This window comes from Pempheris klunzingeri, chromosome 16 (assembly GCF_042242105.1).
Source record: "Pempheris klunzingeri isolate RE-2024b chromosome 16, fPemKlu1.hap1, whole genome shotgun sequence".
NCBI lineage: Eukaryota > Metazoa > Chordata > Actinopteri > Acropomatiformes > Pempheridae > Pempheris > Pempheris klunzingeri.
This window is the reverse complement of record NC_092027.1, coordinates 16,426,958-16,450,494: the sequence shown is the minus strand read 5'-3', so window position 1 is coordinate 16,450,494 and position 23,537 is coordinate 16,426,958.

The following is a 23,537-nucleotide window of genomic DNA, read 5'->3' as shown; positions in this document are numbered from 1 at the left end:
AGGGGTTTGGACTGGAATATTGTCAATCAGAGAGGGCAAGAAGGAGAGTATGGGAGTCTGTGTGAGTATGTGTTTGTACAGTGCACACACTATTCACGTCTGTGCTTGTGTGTCTAGTTCTATAGAGTAAGCATAGTGTGTATAGTGTACATGACTTCACGTCTGTCCTTATGGATGGCGATGTATGCATTATACATAAGGTGTATGCATCTGTCAAGAATGAAAATATGATGCTTCTCAATGAGGAGGCAGAGAGAAGAGGCAAGAGAAAAGGTGGGGAGAGGTAGAGTGTCGGTATCCGGACTTGCAATGAACTGACGCCTCCTGTTGGGCTTTCATTTCATGGTTAAATGTGGAGTTAATGGCTGGTCTTACATGGCGGTGGCTTCAGTATCTCTGACTCAAGCCTCCATTAGTCCCTGTGGCTTACAGAAAGACTTCTGCCCTCTCTAAGCAGCAGGGCAAACAACAGATTTCTTGTGCAGAGATTAGGTTTAATACACTCGCTGTACAATGAACTGATGACTGATTTACTTTAAACTCCACAATAAGCTTTGTATTTGGTGCAATTCCACAACGTGTGCCAGTATGCAGTGCCATGATCAATATGTCACGTCTTTGTACATCTGGCATCAATGCTTTGTAAACATCAGCAATTTTTAATCTTGCTAAAAGTTTATGGGTTTTACAGATCACTTTTAATCGCATTAGAAGAGATGAAACTGCAGAAATGACTTGGGCCTATTTTGTTATGTAAAAAGAGAAATACAGTATGTACACAAAGATGATGTAAAATGTTGAGAGTCGGGGGAGGATCTGAGAAGTTTAGGAAAAAAAAAAAAAACATTGCTCAGCTTTAGGGAGAAATATGCTTCAGAATCCCGATCTTTGATGAGTAATGTATTCATGTCCGACATTTAGCCATCAGATTTGTACATTTTACAGCCCTGCATGGGCATGAATATGAGACCTGAACCCGGCCTGTAGGCTACCTGCTTCAAGAGTGAAATAAGAAGTTTGATAGTCTGCTGTCTGCTGCCAGGCTTCATTTCCTGGAAAAATGGAGGCTCAATTTACAGTACAAAGGGAATACGTCAACCGTTGCACAATCAGTTAGCATTCTTTTCTATTTGACAGGTAAATAACACAACCTGGTTGCGTATTGAAACAACCAGATGTTTTACTTTGCCTTTATCATAGCAGTAAGATCAGGGTTTCTAGTGCAAATTGGGATTCTTATGTTTGTTTCTTGCTTTGGGCAGTAGCCAGACTTTCAGCGGTAGCGTTAGCCATGTTGATAATGACACCATCAGCGTTTAGATTGGTTCCCATAATGCCACTCTGTCTGCTGCACAATCTCCTGGGAAAGTTGAAGGCTCGGCATTAGCCATGTTGCTAATGTTAGCATTAGCAGATGGCAGTTTTTCTACTTGATCAGTAAATAACGCAAACCTGCAAGGACTGCGATTGGTTTGATAATCTAAACAAATAACCTGTTTTCTTGTGTTGGCCTTTCTAGAATGAGCAGTAGTGAAAGTTACTATTACTATTCTGTTATGATTAAGGAGTTCATAAGCAGACAGATGATTGAAGATCTGAAGATGCCAATCCAGTTGTCTTTGCAATAGAAGCACAATAATGCCACTCTGCCAGAAAGCATGTTTCCCAAAAATGGTAAATGGTCTGTATTTGTATAGCAGCTTTCTAGTCATTTCACATTACATCCTCATTCACTCAGGAGGAATGTAAATTGGAGGAGATTATTCTGTCATACACATTCACACACTGAAGCTATGCTTCAGGAGCAGTTGTCCAGTGTCTTGCCCAAGGACACTTCGACATGCTGACTCATAGGAGCCGGGGATCGAACCAGCGACCCACGACCCACTCTACCTCTGAGCCACAGCCGCCCCAAAAAACGTTGAACCATTCTTTCAAAAGGCTACTCCACCGATCAAAGTCTGTTTTACATATCAGGTCCAGGGGAACACCGCTGCATATGTAAAATAAGTTATATAAATCCTTTTGTGGCTCCAGAAGGAGCTATGTGAACTCTGATAAATTGCCTCAAGTGCCAAAATTTTTTCATTTTCAATTTGCAGTCTTCAGTCCCAACTGACGAAGCCTCAGGAGCTAGAAAGAAGTAAGCTTGCCAGACCTCTTGCCCTGCTCCTTATTTGTGCTTGAGGCTAGTGGTTCGATGGCTGACCATCAGCAGTTGAGTTGCATAGTGGGTAATGTAGGCCACATCGCAATTCCTTCTGACAATGAAGTAACATGTGGAACAAAAAAGACGCCTGGTTCTGCTGCATCGATTTTGATTAAAAATGAAAACTCTGTCGATAGTCTGATAATGTGGAGTACTGACCTGAACTGAGTTTGGCTCACACGTACTACCAACACTTCTTCAAACAGAGATATATGTTTGATTTGGACACACATGCTTCTTCAGATAAATAATTTAATATCTCATGATGTAATATCTTATTTTATCTCATAGTGTGAATCTCAGGCCTACACAGAATATGGTGATGTAGTCCACCTGCACAAAACACAAGTGGCTCTTAATGCATAATTACCAATAAGCCCTTCCTCTTTTCCTTATGTGATTTGCAGAAATAGCTGCAGCCAAGTATCAACACATGGCAGTACAGCGTCTCATAATAATAAACCATCTGCTATACCTGTTAGCCCATATCAGGCTCATCTTTGCCTATTCCCAATATGGCAAGTTTTTCCCAACAGAACTTTATTGTCCAAACTACCCAGATTGATGATGTACAGGCATGATCATAGGTCATACAAGGCAATAATGTTCCCACAGTGAGGAATTCCCTGAGTCACTGAGGGTTTTGAGAAGCTATCCTTCAACATGGTTTTGCCATTATTGACTGTACGCTTGCCATGCTAATGTAACACATCACACCGCCTTTCTCTTTTCCTGCTGAGCTTTGCAGGTCTTACTGGCAACACAAGACACACAGATGAAACCTTACACACTGTATGAACATGTCAGGTGGCAGGAATCTATGTCCCACCATTTGCACAAATCCAATTAATATACTTCGTCCTCTTTAATCACATTGCTCTTCTTTTATACATCTACAAATGGTGAAGAGAATACTTTGTAAGCACTCTGAGCTCCCCCGCTGTGACTCCTTTAATCGTTCACCACATACCGCAGTCACCCCTAGGTAGAGCGGATGTGTCCACTTTTTAAAAGTAACCAAAAAGATTTATTCTAATGATTTTCATCAGTGAAGAGGGTAGTGGTTTGGTATTAGAATGAGCCATGAGATCATAGTGAGAATATGGTTTCGAGGAGGAATATGCATTAGGGATACATCTGTTTTAGGGAAGTGGAATAGTAGAGTTCTTTGTGTGGGAGGCACACATATAAAACAGACAGTTGCTAGCAGAGAAGAGTAGAAAACAATGTGGTGAGGGCATGGACCAAGGCAGTGAAAGCTGGGGGCAAGAAAAAGGTTAATATGACAAATAATTGGAGAGAGGCACAGCCACAGGCAGCGTTATTAAACTGAATCAGTGGTGGATGTGAAGAGTGTTGGTTAGATTAATGTTAGTGTGAGGTGTTTTAAATGAGTTGCCAAATATCCGGCGATAAATCTGAGCGAGGACGACAGTATGTATCTGGACCAAATCATTTCAACAAGGACTCTGGCATCTATTGTACCTAGCGCTCCATTTCTTTCCCAACACGAGGAGAGGGCTCAAGAGTATGAGAGGACAGGATCCTGAATTAGAAATGGAGAATTAATAATTGATGGCGCCACAGTCGCACACAGACACACATGTCCGTTGCATTCACTCACACACTCGCATACGGCATCTGAAGTATTAAAGATCTGCATCCTAAAGGTCAATGGGGAGCTACGGTTTTCTCCTTGTCAGTTACTTATGGTCGAATTAATCTTGAGTTTCTCATGGCTCAATATTCTGTTTACTGCAGGCGGGACTGTGTTGGCCACTGTAAAAGAAATTACTTTACTGCTGGGAAGTAGTCCCTCTGTATGATGACTAATGACAAAGCAAAAACGACAAACCCAAATATAAAATCAATGTGAACATTTAAGATTGTCAATAAGCTACATTTGAACGCACAAAATAAAATAAGCACATGAAAAGGTTAAATATGTTTTAGATGCAAAGTCTTGGTACACAGCATTCGGGCATATGACGAATGCCACTGCAAGGCTTCAGATTTATCGGACATACGTCATGAATCCAGCGTGCATTTGGAGTGGGTGTGATTTAGTTGGCCATGGTTTACCCAGCTGTGCATACAATAATTTGCCTTAAAGAGCTCTAAGTAGACCAAAGAAATCCAGAGAGAGAAGCCCCTGTCTCTCATCCTTGTCATCCCAGCAGGGACGGGGTGTGACTGATTGCGCAGACTTGATCGACTACTTTGCATGACGTACAATCAGATAAAATGGCCATCACTTGGGCTCTATCACGCCATAAATCACCACTGAGATATGGAGGAATATGTATTCTCTTTCTCCATAAATCATGGTTATCCCTCATCCAAGAGTCAATTATCTAACGTGCAACAAATGGCTCGGCAGTAACCTTGAAGATAGGAGATACATGCCAGCTTGTGGGTTGTTGAATCTTGTCTATTTTGTAACCACCAGGCACAACATTGCATTATTTAAAAGCTGTTCAAAAATGGATTTATGTAGATCTGAAAACATTTTGAATTTTCTTATTTGACATGACCTGTCTGATGTCTGAGGCTTTATTGACTGCACATTTGTTTTGCGTGAGAAATCTGTCAGTTTTGATGAATAAATGGATGCTATTTCATCCGTAAGCTCTTGTAATGATGGCTCAGCGGAGGCTTGGTGAAAGAACAACTTACATTACATGAATGCATTCACTGATCAGAAGCCACCCTTGGACGTTGTACTGCTGATCTGCACTTCAGAAACAAACACATTTTCTTTTATAAGTCAGTCTCATCTCTTCTTAGAGCTGCACAGAAAAGAAACAAGACATATCACAGTGTATTTTGCATTTTCAATGCCTTGGTGATCCTTATAATTGCAAACATATGAAAGGAGGTCACAGGAAAAGAGATTGCCTTTGTTCTGTTACACCACATTTGTTTCATTTGAACTTGACAGCATATGTATGCTACAAGTCCAGTGACAGTCCCTTGCAATAATTGGGTGCTTTAGGCTGAGGAACTTCACACAGGCAGAGGCCCAATGTAACAAGCTCTGTTGCAAAAGAAAAAAAAAAACTCCATAAAGTCAACAGAGATAAAGTAGCAGGAGTTATTCCCACACAATTATTGTTCTCCAGCCTTAAATATTTAGTTGCCTGGAGAGAGTTTATTACAAAGAAAAGCTTTCCGATGGCTGAGTATTCACAGTGGTTTATTTGATATTATTATTAAACAGATTTGCATTATTTTTTAGCTTTGCATACGTATTTGATTTGCATCTTAAAGACGCCTTTGGCAAAAATGGACAATTTGAATGACAAAGCAGAATACTTTTAACTGATCATGACTTTTAACACGAGTGAGCATTTTGGGTTACACTGCGAGAATGCTACACTGTAGCGTTGATCACCATGTACCAGATGCCATCCGCACGCACTGAGATCAGCCAACAACTTAGTTCTCATATTCTCTCATGTTCTCTCTCTCTACACATTTAAAAACACAGTTAATTAATCGAGAGCGGCTGCACGTAGCTCAGAAAAAAGGCTTTAAAGATTTGAAGTGCAAATGTGGTTTGCTCACTCCAAAAGTATTCGTAGATGTGCTGGTGAGAATTCACAACACAGTCTGCTGCAGGTACCCAGTAGATCTTGGAGTGTATCACCACTGCAAGCTTTTATTCCTCTCTCTTTGGTTTAGAAGACAGTCTTTATTCTTCCTTACAGGGTGTGAAATGTTGGTGTCTTATATTCTACTTTGCTTGTATTCCTTCCCACTCTCACTTTGTCACCCTGAGCTCATTTCCACATTTCTCTCCCTGTTCCATTGCTTCTGGGAGTGGACCGACCTGAGCACAGGAAATTCTCAGCTTTTTCCAACACAGGTTTAGTCTCCAGATAAAATCTCACTGCCTGTCCCTGGGTGCTGACCTTTTCTTTGCCATAAGGCGAGGCAAGGCAACTTTATTTTGTACTGCTGTACTTCCAACAACAAAGGCAATGGAAAGTGATTTACATAAGACATAAAGGCATTAAGACAAGATATAAAAGAAACACAAGGCAACATGAAAATGCAATATAAAAAGACATATAAACAGGATTATAAAAGGATTAAAACAAAGTAAAACAGAATATTAAAATAAGATGAAATAGAATAGGTCAGAATAAACAGTACAGTAAGAGTTACAGTGCAGCTACAGTGCAGGATATGAATAAATAGTTCCAATTTAGATTTAATATAATTCAGTGGAAAACAGAAAAGTCTTCAACCCAGATTTAAAATAGAAATTAAAAGAGGTTGGCAGATTTACAGTTTTCTGGGAGTTTGTTCCAGATATGCAGTGCAGAAAAACTGAATGCTACATCTCTGTGTTTAGCCTTGACTCTGTGGACAACAAGCAGACCTGTCCCGGACACATCTGGATGGTTCGTGACATAGCTGCAGATCAGAAATGTATTTTGGTCCCAAATCATTCAGTGCTTTAAATCAAGACTTGTAGCTGTTTGCCACAATCTGCACTAGTGAGAGGATGTAGATAATGAGCAATAAATGCTCAAGAATGGAGCCCTCGTGGAACTGCACATCATCATTTGTACACTCGGATAATGTATGTAATTACAGACCGACATAAAATAGTCCCTTCATTCAAATATGATTCAGACCAGCTGAACACTGTCCCAGAAAGTCCCACCCAGTTTTCTAGTCTGTCCAGTTGTGTTTTGACCTTGTCTAATGCAGTGCTCAGATGTAATAAAGCCATTCGAGTCTTAACAAGACTGGTCTCTGGTGCTGTGGTTGAAATTCTGATTGGAAAGCATCAAAAGAACTGACCGGGCAGATGTTAACTTCACTTAAAAACAAGAAGTTACATTTGGGCCTGTAATTGTTCTTAAGGGAGTTGCAGAGATTGTTCTTCTTTTTTTTTTTGGGAGTGTCTTAATAACTAGCTGTGGCTGTTTTCAGGTCCTGTGGGAAATAGCCAGAGAGTAAACATGTTTTGAAAAAGCCTATTGGCAGAATATCAAGCCAGTAGCAAATGTTGCACAAGTTCCTCCAAGGTTATGTTGTTGATCGGATCAAACTGTTCCATGCTAATTGAGCCAGTTCTAAGTGGATGCAAGAACAATACAAACCCTTCATTTGATACAGAGCAACTAAGAGCTTGTCTAATTTTCTGAGTTTCGTCAGTAAAGGGGGCTTATTCATTGCATGACTTATTGGGTAAAGCTTCAGGGGCTAGTGACTAGTGGAGGGGTTTGTCAGCCTGTCAACAGCAAATAAGGCACCTGTTGCACATATTGTGTTTGGCAACGATATCAGAGAGGAGGCACTGCCTTGCTTTTCTCTGTTCTAAATTATAAATGCAAAGTCTCTCCGTAAAGGCATCATAATGAAATGTAAATGTGATTTTCACCACCCGCGATTACCTTTTGACACTCTCTTGTTACCAAGGCCCAAGCATGGGCGGGTGTGGGAGAGAAGCCTGAATGAATAATTCACCGGTGAAGACATGAAAAAGGTTTGCACAAAAATGAGGTGGCCTGTAGATGTTTAAGAACACAGCTCAACATGTGGAGTTTCAACTAAAGAGCAAAATATTTAAAGAAATATCTCCGTCTCGCCAGCTTTTTCGTTAAAAACATAAAATCCCTTTGTTTGCTGCTTGAAGTAATAAAACATAAACTTGTGAAAAAATGGGCTTCCAGTTTGTCCTCATAGTTGAACAGTTCAATGAAGCCCTGCTTTTACACTTCTGATTGCTCTCTGAGAATATCATTGGCTCCCCCCAGGTAGAATAATATGATTTCATTTGGGCTGTTTATTTATCAGTTGAGGAAGTTTCTCTTTTCTGTCACAGACTATAGCATCTGGTGTGCACTGTGTTTCATTTGAATAATGCCTGTGTTTCTGATGGCAGCGTCTCCCACAACCAGAGTTACATGTTTGGGTGAGTTTTTCCCCCTTTGGTCCACATGAGACCTTATTTTTTTTTGTGCCTTTTTTGTGTCATGTCCAAACACATTAGGAGCCATCTCCACTTGGAAAGGGATGCTTTCTAATTGTTCAAGGCTGTTTTCCAGTTGTAACACCACAGATGACTGTAGTTTGTGTGTATGACCACCTGTCTGCCAGATGTCCGGGGTCGAAGTTGGCTGAAATGAATCCATAAATTTTGCCCACTGTGGGAGCGCAGGTTTGCACATCACATTATCACAGCAGGTAGAAACTCCTATACATAACACATGAAGTCACTGATTTCCTTTCAGTGAATCTTGGGAAAGTTAGCCATCCATTTAAGTCTCGTCAAGTTTTGATGAGTCAACTCACCAGCAGAAGACAATGGCAAGCCATTTTCTTCACGTCTATTTGTCCCTCAATCCACTGTAAATTGAAATAATTCTTCTTCTGCAGCCTTGTTAATGTAGTAAACTGGCAACTGATGTCACGGACCCTTCAATCAATTAGGAAACCTTACAATTACTGGTGTTCTTCCAGGTGTTTTACTCTGAGTGAGTGAGTGTGAATGCATGCAAGTCTGTGGGGAGATTGCACAGAGGCCGACTCGCTTAACAATCAAAAGAGAGTGTGTTGTAGACTAGTGTGTGACTGAGAGGAGGTGGGAAGTAGAGGGGAGGAGGACTTGGGTAGATGTGTTGTGCATCAGTGAGGTGAGAAATTGCAAGAGCTGCACAGATGGCATGCTCTCACCTTCATCAAGCTCTCCCTCCATCATTCCTCTTTGCCCAGTGCCACATGACACGACCTGCTGAATGCGCCCTACATATGAGCATCTATAGTTGTAAAGTAAACATCTGCGTGTTGCTCGGCCTCTCTAGGGTAAAATCAAATAGGTAAACTATGGTTTGGAACAGGTTTGAGGCAGAATTCATTAGAAATCTTAGAAAACCACCGCAGGTAATGATGATTGGTTTTGGTTGTGACTAATTAATCAAAGAAATTGTGAACTGAAAATAATATTGATTATTGTTTTAAAGGGAAATCCCATTTGTCAGTCTCATATGTAACCCGCTCTCCCACTTTTTAAAGATAAGTAGCAGGGCGTCACATGGACAGCAGGAAGCGTAGGACGCAAGGCTCGAGGTTGTGGTTGAGACAGCGTGAACTTGGTCTCCACATTACGAGGCACGGCATCCACACCATCCACATCACTCCACCAGCATTGCTGGAACCAAAAAAATTACAGGTAAAAAACTAAGGTGCCCTGTTAAGGACAAATCACGACAGCTGCTACTTTGCCAACAAGATAAACAATACAATAGTGGGACCCCTGGCATTTAAACTACATTCTTACACACACACACATCCAAACATTGCTGTTGTTTCCTTCTGAAGAAAGGAAGAGGTCTGTGATAAAGACAGCTCAGAATATGGAGAAGATACTGCTGATCATCTCCCACAAGTCAGTACAGGTGAAGTGAATAAAATACCATCAAATTAGAATATTTACAATATCTGATTTTCACATATTTTTTAATAATGAAATCAAATTATTGTGTTTAGTCCAAGGTAATACAAGCTCCCCAATTTTCAGGCGCCTGTAACTATAATAAATGAACTAAACCCTTTTTCTTGTTGTGTCCTGCTTTCCATTTAGTATCCATTAAGTTAAATTGGTAAAACAGCGCCGCCCCCGGCCTTTTATCGTCAATGTCAACTAGCTTGAGCTAGTAGTGAATGTCGGCCGAGGGGCAAACACGTGAAGACAGGAAGTCAGGTGAAGTTTCCAAACCTTAACACGGGCCGTCTCTGCTCCTTAATTAATAATGTCAAAACTTTCAGACTCTTAAAATGTGGTGACAAACTGCTGTCGGAGAAACCACAGAACAATAAAAAAAATAAATACCGTCGCAGCGTCACATAAAAGACCCATTGAGGACTGTTAGCAAGGAGCCGTGTAGCTGCTAGCTTTAGCCACCGAGTCTCCTCACTGAACCTCTTCAGAAAGCTTTGCTAACTTTACACTGAAACCGGAGCCTCGGAAAGGAAATAAACGAGTTTGAAAACGTGTGGGGGAAAGAGTCAGACACGTGTCCGTAAACACGCAGCTGTGTGACGTGGAAGACGTCAAGTTCAGTGGGAAACTATACGTCGCTGTCATTGGACACTTCGCCGTCATGACGGTCGTTTCCGGATCAAGTCAGTGGTGAGTGAGGCAAACACACACCCTCCTCTTTATTTGTAGCTTTGTGTGATGTGTAACTGTTGCAGCATTGCAGAGGTCAGCTAGTTGCTAACTTTTCTTTCTTTCTTTGGTTTTAACTTGTACTGTCTGATGAGCTTTGGGGAGCAGCCTGTCTGTCTGTCTCACAGGGATTTGAGTCCCTGTGAGACAGCGAGTGTTATGTTTTCTGCTATATTCTACTCATCTGTGCTTAATAACACATCAGCTTAATGCAAACTGTTATTGTGTTGGGGAGATGCATTAGAGATCTGTGTAAGTCATGTATCAGTAATGACGTGCAGTGTCTCCGTGTTAATTTGAACACAAATCTATTGCTTGTATAACACAGACAAATTTATACAAACTTTTCCTTTACCCCTTCATTAGTTTTATTTTGCACATGTACACATGCCTTACAGGATATACCGGCTATCTATCTATCTATCTATTTGTCCGTTAATAATCAAATAACATCACAAGCTATTCGTAAAGGTTTGACTTGACAATTCAAGGCCCCTTAACTTCAGCACCCCTAACTTTTGCACCCCATTGTACCATGTGTAAAATCCATAGGCTTGAAATAGATCAAAGAAAAACCCTGTCATTCCTCCTGTCCAAACAATTACATGATTCAGCCACTCACAGCAGACACTGTCTGCAGTGTATCTACAATGCAGTGGAAGCCATAGATTGCCCTGCCTCGCTCTCCCTCCTCTCTCGTTCTTCCCTCACTCTCTCTTTCTCCCCAGGAGAAGAACAGATGCGTAGGCAGCTCTAAAGCAGCAGCTGATTGTGTTTGTGATGTTTATCGCTCCCCTAGCTGCTGAAGATTTACAGTAAATATCTCTTTTATTGCTCACACAGGGCCCTGCATTTACACCAGTGCACCAGTTCCCCTTCTATGTACCTTTGGCCACCCACAGACAACTTGAGGCCTGTAACCACAGCTCGTATCTTCTGCCATATGCAGCGCTGGCTTTAAACTAGGCCTGCTGCATATGTGTCATATCATTAATTACAGGATCTCACAATGTCTCGTAAAACCCTGTTCATTGTTAATGTACAGAGCAGTAAATAGAGAAGCCCATTATGATATTTTGTTCCCTGCAAACAAACTTTGAGGTAAAAATCAGGGTGAAAGTGTTAAATTATCATATTATTATTCTTCATTGTGACTGTTAAGGATGATCTGTGGAACAAAAGGGATCCATTCCCGCAGTTCTTCCCAGCATTCATCCACTTCCATCAATAATGGTATGCTTTTGAAATCCTGTTATTTGTATTCAGCTGGAGGAGTGAACTTTAACCACAATTTGCACATATAAATGAAACCCTGCTTTCAGTTGTGGCTTTTGTAAAGTAACACAAACGACTGGGGAACATAAGGAAGAAAAAGCTACAAAGGCTTCTTGGTATGTGCATGCATGTGTAAGGGCAATGTGATCTAATTTTGCATTATTTCTAATTCTTCGTAAGTATGTGGATGCTTATTTTTCCTACTTAAAAGTCACGCAGAGGATGTGAGAAAATATATTTAGAACTATCATATAGTTAAACTGCTGCAATACAGTGCACTTTGGCAATGTTAGAAGAGAATAATGGCCATGCTTTGTTTCTCATTGTTCCTCTTGTCTCTAGCATGTTAATACACATCTGCCTGTCTGCCAGGTATTGAAATACAGTATCTTATAATGCCATAGGAGAAAGTGAAGCAATTGAGGATTATGTGGTGAAATCAAGGTGCTCATCTTCGCCTTGGCATCTGTTCAAGATAGATTTCTTTTCGTGGCTCACCCATGTTTTCATTTCATGCTTGTGGCCACGCTTCCATTTTGCCATTACCCTCTCAGCCAGTCAGTTATCATACCTTGTGGAGCACAGGGGGGATGAGTTGGGGAGGGTGGTGGTGGTGGTGGTGGGGGGGGTTGTTCACATAAAGGTGAATGATACGGAAACTATCCGTCCCGAGTGGAAGAGAAATGGCGGGATTTGTTGATGGAGAAAAGGATGTAAGGTGATGGAGGGGTGACTGAGGGATGAAGTGATAAAGGAATTCAAGTTGGGGCAAAGGGGGGATGTGATGGAATGGCAGCCTCCTGGAGTCCAGGTCAACCACTGAACTCTATAAGCACCCATTTGATCATGACATGTCAAGGATGTGAGTAGAGAGAAGAGCGAGGGAAGGGGAGCCGGGGAGAAAGATGGCAAAACAGTCAGAAAAAATGCTCATCGTTTGGCACCAGATTGAGTGATCCGTTTCAGGAACTGGTGAGCACATATATATATATATATATATATATATATATATGTGTGTGTGTGTGTGTGTGTGTGTGTGTGTTACCTCCATTTCATGCACTGTCTCGCACCCATCACTCCTTATGGGTAGGTGGTGTATTGCTTAGCCCATGGATTTGACGGACGGCACATCAGTGAGCCGCATCGATCTGGGAGGTTTGGTGGGAGGCGGTGTTGGGGAGGGGGGGTTGGAGTTTGGTTGTCACGGAGAGGGAGATGGAGGATAGTATCAGGCATGCAATCTCACAGCCAGGGACCCTGGTGTGGAGGGATAGGTCGGGGCTATTCATCTCTCTGCATTACCCTCGGCCGCAAGGACATTAAGCCAGAGGGATAAGGGTCTGTCTGGGGATGTTTAGAGCTACGCCTGGTTATCTCTCTGTGGGGACCACAAGGCTGGAAGCCACTGTTACACCCAGGCAGATGGGCAGTTTCTCTGCTTTGAAGTCTGTCAAAGTATAGGTGGTGGACAGGGTGAATGCATGGCTACAAGGCTTTCACAGGCCTTTCACAGGCAGTTTCTGTGTGCGGTCTTATCCCCACTTTTATGCCCAAATAATTTGGGTGTATTTAACATCAATGTATTTTGTGATGTTTTAGGAGAAAGAGAGGATATCAGTTCATTCAACAATAGAGCTATGGCCATATAAATGACGACGTGTTACATATTTTGTCTAAAAGATTTTAGAGATGAAAATAAGTGGAGGTGGATTATCCACCACTACTTTTTATATTCACATTTCGGTGTTCCACATTTCCTGCAGGCTGATTGCTTAGACATTCAAGACAAGCCAATCAAAACGTAAGGTTAGAGGCAGAGTAGTGGGGGAAAAGATGCATTACAGTGGAGAGAGAGGATGAAGCTGTAAGAGCTGAGAGACAGCCTGGACTGTCACATTTAATCAGACATTTGATTTAGCCATTTCTTTTGACAGCATTGTGCATTTCAGTGCTGATTTTTGTTTCACTACAACAGATCAGTCAAGTGCTCTAATTTAACGTCATACAACACTAAGAATAAAAAGTAAAAATAAATATTAGTTTTAAGTTTTGCCTCGAGTTGAAGTTGCAGTTGCCGCTTTGCCCTCATTGAAATATACCTTATTCTAGCAGAAGAGCACAGTTAAAAGTCATAAAAGCAAGTTCTCACGAGCAAGTTTGACCATGAGGCATGAGTCCTTCAAATACTTAAGCTGACAAAAGGAAAGCATCATGAGTGGAATTCAAGTTAGTGGACTTACAGGAAGGACAATTACTCATCTAGGCTTCAGCTTTTTTTGCAAGCTTCATCCTGTATGTAGCAGAAAAGTCATATGACTGCTATCGTGCCATTTGCAGTCCCAAAGTACACAACAGCTGCGGACGTGCAGCTTTTCCCAGTAGACGTGAAGACTGTGCAGACAAACAAGACACGCTACTCCGATTGTGTGGTGTCCCTGTCACAAACGAGTCTGAGGCCACTCGGCTGTGATAAGAGAGAGATAAAAAGGAGCGCTGATGGGGCCTTGAGGACCATTTAAATGAGACTGGAATACGAGTATGTTTCTCTCTAAAAGCCTGTCTGGCGGTCCTCGCTGTCTGACTGGATGCTCCCCTGGCTCCACGGTATGGGACTCCTCCGATCAATATTTCAGGCTATCAGGCTTAGTCATTGCCTATTAGCAGACACACACACATGCACGCTATACAGCCACCTGCAACCCCATCCGCCTGTGCATCAATGAGAACGACAAACAGAAAGGTGAGAGCCTGTGATAATAACTGCCAACTGTCTTTTAACAAGTATCAAAAGCGAACTCCTCTTCCAATCCATGTATGTTCAGGATTTATATTGTTGGTGTCAGAATATTAAACACCAGCTGCAGTGTTGATGTAATGATGCACATTGTTCACCAATGTATTTTGTCCTTTTAAATTCGCAAATAAATAAAATGACACATGATACATGACTAAGCAGTGTCGGGTAGTAATGTGTTCCATTTACTCATTACATGCATGAGCAGTTTTTTGATAGATTGTACTTTTTTGGCACAACAATATTTACTCTTACTTTACTACATTTGCAGTAAAATATGTGTAACCTTTACTCTCTTACGTTGGACTAAACGTACACTACTTTTACTACTTTTGATGATGCATGGTGTAAGGTGTGCGTAGCAATAGTGCGGTGAAAAGAGCGAGCAGCAGTGAAAGTGATGATGTGAACACATGCAGAGAAACGGAAAGTTTATTTTGGCCTTGATACATCCTGAAGGCTTCATAGTAAAGAAATCAACAATTTTGTAGAAAATGAGTGATTTAAAAACAAATTAATTGATTTAAAAATGATTCTGTTGCTTCCGCTATCAGAACAGCGTCCATAGCAACAGTCTGCCATACAGAAATAATAGACTGTAGCATGCTGTAATCAATCAGAATCAGAATTGAGCATTCAAGAAAGCAGTGTAATAATGACAATTAATGTGCATTTCACAATTGTCATTAGCTTACCTGTGGAGGACCTGTTTGAACATAATAGGCTGACATTGATCAGTTTTTTTTTTTTACAAGCTGCTCAAGCAGTTATTTTCCTTGTAGTTTTACTTCCACTTGAGTCAAAATAATAAGATAAGTAAACAAATAAATAGATACATAGATTATTATTTACTTTACCCCCCATTGTGACTGAGTGATGAAATTTGCTGCTTCCTCTTTTATGGAATTTGCATTCTGATCAGAGAACTAATCATTTCTTGATTTATAGCAATGTACTGATGAAGCACTTAATTACACTTTGCACATCCTAAATCATCTGAATTGAGTCTGCATATTTAACAGATAAACTGTGAGTTAGTTATTTTCTACAATATGAAGAACATAAATTCATATTTAAGTTGCACATTGCTGTTTCTCAGTCCGTTTAAAAAAACGCCGTCCTTCCAATGTCACTGATTACTGAGAATGCCGAGACATCCATAAAAACCACCAGATGTTTATTCCATGTTAATTGTGATTATAAAAGTTACAATGAGACAGAGGCAGCAAATGACCCTTTTTATTTGGCTAACAATAAAGAAACATCAGGATGAATTTGGCATCATGCGGTTTGCTGGAGATACTGATAGTGCTGTTAAGTTAAACATCATTTCTGAGCACATTGAATTTCTTTGAAATTCCCAGCTGGTAACAAATAGGTTCAATAGACCATCAGCTTCATATTTATAAGTCCTGTAAGCCCATGTCTGTCATATTTGTGTTTTAAATTATTTGACATGAGTGGATGCTGAATTTTCACTGAGCTGTTCTTATTTTTTTATTTTTTTTTGTTTCGGTCCATCATCTCACCCATCAGTGATGAATAACATCCCTTTCACAGCATCATCTTCACCAAATGAGAATGACAGTCACTTCTCTTTCTGGTACACAAGCAGCGCCCCCCCCCCCCCCTCACATGCAGATCAATGCAGAAGTACTCTCCACATTCATGCACACACTGTGAGACCAATGAGTGGAACAGCAGCCCATCCATTCCATTTCATGGTGAATTCTGCTGGCTGTGAAGGCAGTGTGTGTTCATGCTTGTAAGTACTTTATGCGCAATTTTGTATTTTTTGTTCTTGCAGCAAGTTTGTGTGTGCGCCTGCTGGGTGTATTTACTTACATCACACTGTCTCAGTATGCATATGTACACACAGCTGCCAGTGAAACACAGCTCGACTCCGTGTGATCCAAAGGGAGCTTTGATATCCTTTATAGCAACACCAGGGCTGTCAGGAGACCCCAACAAAGCCGGCACCAGACCCTTCTTGGTAGGTGAATGTGTTGTTTGTATAGAGCAGACAGCCACTGCTTACCATCTTACACCATCTTTAAAACTGTGTGTGTGTTTCTGTGTCTGCATATTCATGTGCAGTTTCGACTGTTTGCCCTCACTGCAGCAAGGATCTCTGCCATGTCAATAACAATGAGAGCAGCCAAGATTTTAATGGGAATATAATCTCCTTCCTATTTGTTCTTTTTTCGGCACTCAATATATTTAGCTTGCCTGCTGTGATTCAGTACAGAGAGAAGTGAGGGATGAAAAAGGAAGTTGAATTTGATCAACTGAAGGACAACTTGTTAGCGGAAAATACAGAATGTGGTAAAGGAGGAGGAATAAGATGGAAGGAAAGGAGGGAAAGGGCACGAAAGGGGGCAAGGATATTAAAGAGATAAAGAAGGAGCTGGCACAAAAAAAAAAAAAAAAAAAGAATCCCGCACATAAAGTTCTCTAGTTCATCTTTGGCTCTCTTGACATTGTATTTCATCCTACTCCAGCCTTTCCACCCGTACCTCTCCACTAATGCTTTATGGCATCCTAGCCTTCTCTTTTAAGCACTTCTATGACACACAGACACACACACAACCAGAACCAATGATCCTTTCCTTGGCCTCTGCAAGACCAAAGACCTCTCTGCTTGGAGATAACGAGTTCCCCGAGAAGAGTGCGCTAGACGGGTAGAAGTGAGATACAGAGAGATGAGGCCACAGATAGGGGGGAGAGAAATAACACTCTGCAGTGCATGACTCCCCCAGTCTTCCTGTGACTAATAATGTTGTCCTTAAGGTGGCAAGGGGTATTCCTTTAGTTTGTCTTCCTCTCTTTCTACCTCTCAACCCAAGGATACATCCAGCTGCTTAGTAGTGTGGCTGCATGTGGTTGTGTCTGTGTGTGTGTGTGTGGTGATAATTGTTCCCATTGGGCCAGCCTCGCTGCAGTACAACCCAAGATGAAATAATTCTATGAATAAAAATGCATTCAAATAAACATGTTTTACCATAGTGGTGCTATTATCAGGTTGCCACCGTATTAGGTACACATGCAGTCCAGTACAACTCAGCCATAAGATCTACCAAGTAAAGCAGCCAGGGAGCACACACCACGCATGACGGATTTTTGTGGAATACAGAACTGCCTGTAACTGTCTCTCCAGATGGGATACCTATAAGTTAGAGATGTAATTGAGTAGCAGAGCAACACTTTTGGTCATCGATTTCATCACTTATATCATTTTTAAGTAAAAGTGCCAAAATGCCAATGCTTTTTTTTTTTTTATCCCAGTAGGTTTTGAACCATAGCTGGGGCAAAACAAGCAGTCCAGCTTTGGAAAGTTGAAGTGCATTTTTCACAATATTGTGACGCTTAAAGACTAAACAATTCCTCTAGACAAAAAATCAACAAATGAGTCATTATTCAAGGCTATAGTTAGTGGCAGCCTGAGCTCATAAAAACAGAGTACACCTTCATTTTCTTCATTGCAAAGCATTTGAAATGAAAAAGCAGACGTTACCTATCCTCCAGCACACATAGAATAAATCTACTTCAACCAACACTTTCCTGCACAGTGGGTGTGTTAGCAGAAAGTGCTGTCTGGACACTGTGGATGAATCCTGTAGTACAACCAACCTCACAGTTGCTAAATACAACCAGTATTTAAAAAAACAAAATCCTATTAGAACTGCTTGCTTGATCTCTTTATTGAGTTGCAAACAGGTATGCATCATTGTTAACTTTGCTGCCTGAAGCTTGAAAATGTGGACATCTGAGCTCTTCCACTTACTAAATATGTTGTTGGTAGAACACACTGCTCTTAAAAAAATGTTGATCAGTGTAAATAATTTATAAGCAGGGTTCCCATGGTCATGATAAACCTGGAAAAGTCATGGAATTTTTATTCATGTGATGAAATGATTTATCACAGTAATCTGCCGTAGATAACTTTCCCTGTTATCTAGCTGTTACCTTAAGCATTGCTAAATGAATTTTCTGTAGCTGTTGTTGTAGCTCTCATACACGTCAATGCATCATGTACTGCAGTGAATTTAGTTTTAACCTGGACATCTGACCTTTACTCCAGACCCAGCAGTGTCTTCCTGCTCCCCCACTGTTGGCAGGAGGGGGACGATTAGTCCACCTCCCAGAACCTAATGCTTAACAGCTGGAGGCTGACTTTGGGACCACCAATAAATTACTTCATGCTAACTTGACAATATTAGTGGAATGACTTCATTATTAATGAACTAATACTTAATGAATTTTTGGAGTAAACTGATGTGTTATTTATTTATGTTTTGATTAAAAAAAAATACTGGAACAAAAAATGTAATATTTACGTACTGTACAGGCTTCATAGGATATGCCTTTTTATATCGATGTTTAGTGCCTATTTAATTCTATTTTTTTTCTTTTTTTAAAATAAATATTTATGTGGAAAATTCATGATTTTTGTTTTTTTTTCAGGCGCTTCCACAATATGCGACACAGTGACTCTAAAGCACTAAAATCCAATATAAAGCGGTGTGTCCTATTTGTCCAGTGTAGTAATAATATATGATATTGATTCACTGCCTCACATTACTTAGAAATGTTATTATGGGTCTTTGAGGAGTCATGGAAAAGTTTAAAGATGGTGTCCATGAAAATATGTGGGAACCCTGTATATGTTGCAAACCGAGGCAACTGAAAAATATTCTTTTTAGCAAGAATGCTAGCAACATTTATCAATCATAACCACTGCAAATCATATATTAGGCTACATTGCCAGCCATATAAAGTATATTGTAGCAATGAACCTCAGCAGTAAACCCATAAAAAAAGTATGCTTCAAATCTGACATGTTATAAAATCTCGAGTAATCAATAATGTTTGCGTGTATGTATTGCAGAATCAGTTTAGGTGTCTGAAGTGTCATCATCAGCTGTGATAGCTGACTGAGCTGCAGTGATTCTCCTGACGCTCCCTGGATGCAAGGAGAGTAATATAAAACTCATCTCTCAATGTGTAGTCATCAGCCAACACCAAAACACAAGGAAGAAGTAAACTAGTTGTGCTATCATGGTACAGGGAGCAGTGGGAGGTATAGCCATGCTATAAGAGGAGCCAAAATACACAGTGGACCTCTTACACACATTTATTTCTTCTCCTACACATATTTTCATTCTCATATTATTTTCACTCTTAAATGCACAATTTTCTTCTCACACATTTTCACCAATGCAATCATGCATTTCACCGTCGTACATAGATGAAATGTATACAATTCTGTGATTGTAAATCCACATTACAAATGTGCACACAATACAACTTCACAACAAGCACATTATCGAAATAATTTCCGATTACAGTAATTGGCAGATAAAACAAATTAAAACCAATTACACTGTCGTCAGCAAAAGGGCAGTCATTAAAGTAAAATCAAGAAAAGGTGTAAGATAAAAGTATGGTTTAAGAAGTAGACAGAAGAGGTCACTAAATGATTCTGCTGCCCTGACGTCCTGGAGCAGCTCGTTCCATAGCTTCGGGGCTCTAACTGTGAATGCTCTGTCACCTCTAGGTTTCAGCCATGCCGTGGGAACAGATGAAAGACCTCTGCCTGAGGATCTCAGGGTACACAACAGCTCGTATGCTGCTAAAAGGTCAGATCTATAGCATGGAGAGAGGCAATGGAGAGCCTTAAAAGTTAGTTATAAAACACCCTGGGAGACGGTGCAATGTGGCCGCCTCTCTTGGATCTTGTTTAAAGCCTAGAAGCTGATCAATAGATTTTTTGGTTAAGCCAGAGTAGAAGGCTGTTGCAATAGTTGAGGTGTGAGGGAATAAAGGCAAAATGGTCTCTGTCTCTTTGAAAGATAACACCGATTATGTTTTGGAAATATTTCTAAAAGACTGCGCAAGCAAACTACAATGTGGTTATTGCTGAAGACACAGAAGCTCCTGTTTAATAGGTATGTTAAACTATCTCAAAGCTGCACCAGATATCTCGACCCAGTGCCTCAGACTGTGTAACAAAAAGCAGAATGTCATTAAAAGGACATTAGTCATTCTTAGGAGGGTGGTCTCAGTGCTGTGATGCTTGCTTTTTACACACACATGTATGTATGTATGTATGTACACACACACACACACCGGCTGGAGTAAGGGTTTACTGAAGGGTAATGGCAGAGAAATGTACAGTCCGTTCCAGAAGTCAACAGGTCAGAAAACGGGCACAGGTGGGAAATCCAGATCATCAAACAAACAGACATGCGGCACATGAAACAGGCTAAACACTTACAATGATCTGGCAAGGAACTAAAGGGATACAGAGGGATAATGAGCTGATGAAAAACAGGTGAGTGGCAGACTGAACTTGCTGGTGGCTGATTGGCAGGCAGATAATGCTGGGGCAGTGGTAGGGGGTGTCGACGGTGAACTGGAGGGAAAAAAGCTGGCAGGTGCTAACTGGAAGATAAGCAGAGGGTAGAGTGCAGGAGGGTGGGGTCTATGAGCAGAAAGCTCCAGCAGTGTCCATGCCATACTACGCACTTGTGTTCTTTATTATGTTATTGTAGTGGAGCAAGAACTCCAGCATAGGCTTGTAAAGTACTTGGAGACCTGGGACGTATCCAAGGATGCTGTCTTTGTGTAAGGTTTGACTGAGGTGTAAGAGCAATAATATTCGATAACGACGGACAGACAGTGAAAACATTCTGTCAATTTGGAGTGGGCTATGATAATAAGTGTACAAAACCTTGAGAATTTCTATTTCTATTTCAAAGGTAAAAACTATGTATTTGTGGTCAGATACACTCATGCCTACTGATTTGAAAGTGGAAATTTTCACACCCAGGGTATGGCCACAGTTGTGTGTTTGTCCACAAACTAACCGTTGCAGGTTAAAGGGTAAAGTAATATTTGAAAAATCGGCAGCAGTCTTACACATTAATATTAAAATCACCTTAAAGAACAATTCTATTATACTTAAAAGCAAGAGTGGGATAAAAATTCATAGATTTCTACTAAAATCCTCCTGACAGATTTTGGAGTGCAATGAATTAAAGTAAATATGATCTGCTGGAGATCACCTAGTTTAAACTTCAAAGTTCATTACATGGCAACTGATGGCATTTGAGACGGTTCCTAAAGACACTCTCAAGGCCACTAAGGCGACCACTGTTCCTTGGTTTGCCAGATGGTGTGGTGGACAAAGTTGGACACGCTGGTAGTGATCCTGAGTTTGTAACCACGACTCGGTTAAATTACAACTTGTAAGTTAGCAGATAAAATAAATCACTTGAAATAAAGTCATATTTGTAAGAGATGTCAAATTAAAAAGAGTCATTTTAAGTGTAATCAGGCTGGGAGTTGGGAGAATGTATGTATCCTATTGAAGGTTGTTTTTGTTAACCTGCTTAGCAGTGCACAGTGAACAAGTAACCAACCAGTACTGCAGCCAGTTGTGGGATTGGGACCTGAGATAAAAGCACAGTGCCTCAGGAAATTAAAAAGATGGTAAAAATCCGATTTGGTAAACTTGGACTGTCAAAAAACTGTGTCATTTGTTCCCACGTGGACTATTACTCTTCTAATGCAGGGCGGGAGTAACAACAATAAACCCTGGAGCATTTTTAGAATGTCAGAAGCTTTGGCACTGGGAAACCGTGTGTAACTACATGAAAGAAACTTACATCCCTTGATACAGAATCAAGACAGTCGGTGTTGAGAGGGAGAGGACAGGTGAGGGGGTCGAGACCGGGTTCGGTTTAGACAAAACAGAAGATATTCAGCGCCACAGTGTGCGCCGCATTCTCCAATGGTGGATGGATGATTGTAGCTGGGAACTGCTGCAGAGAGGGGCCAGTACTTAACCATCTCTGGAAGAATGAGACCTCCCCTAACTTCTCCTGATCGCGGCCTCCTTTCTTTTCTTTTTAGTACTCATAGAATCCCTACTGACAATATCAGTACACTTAGAAGGTGAAATATGCACATGGCAGGTGAGCACATTTTTATATAATAGCACTCTTCCAGAGAATTGTTTTGTCCCATTTCATATTGTATTGTGCATTTTGCCTTGGTTTTGAGGACTTATTGCTCTTCAGTTGTGAGTATGCCAGATTACAGTTGTCTCACGCAGCCATATTGTTGAAATATTTGAAAAAAGGGTGGCGCCAACGAGCGGACTAGCTGCTCGAATGCTGATAATGTGAAGTCTGAATGCTTTGTTACGCTAGTTTTCTGTCTTTCCTTTTCCTCCTCCTTTCTGTTCACCCTGCCTTTCAAACCAAAGCACCATTTAATATAAAGAATATGCATTTAAGAAGAGAATGCATGCATCACAGAAGAAAGTATACGGTTGAAAGAGGAAGTATGTGCGTTTGTGACATACCAATGTATGTATTTGAGAGAGCGTAAAAAGAAGGCAGCTTATTTATTGGACTGTGATTGGCTGAAAAGCTACAGCAGATGCTTGCTCCAAACATTTCCAGCTCCAGTTGACTTCCATTGAAAAAAATGTCAGCCTCTCTCTAGAAATACTAAGCAAATATTGTTTTCCATTCAGGGACTCATACAGTGTGCTGGGAGTTACTTTGGAAATTATTGCTGTGGGACGTCTGCTGTGTGAGTGTTGATTGGCAGCTGTACTTGACAGTTGGCTCACCCGCTGCTCTCCCTGTCTCCTGGACCAGGACTCCAGATTTACACTAGCACTACTGCTTTTAGGAGCATCAGCACAAGATTTAGAAAGACCACTTAAATCAGCAGGCAACTAGAAGTGTAAAGATTCACCAATATGTGCCTGAAATCAATTTTAACTTCAAAGATTTGACTACATCGGTTGGTGGACTTCTGAATCGACCTAAATGCACTACATCACACTGTGTATTAGTAAGCTAAATGTTACTGTACTTGATTATGACACAATTTAGCTAATGCAGCTAATGTTAACCTTCAGTCTTTATATACAGTACAATAGCATTAGGATGTGATAAACTAGCTAGGCTTCTAACAATAAGACTGATTCATGTATTGCAATACTGATTTAATTTCTTTGTCCATCCCATGTATTTCAATGAGGACAGGCTAAA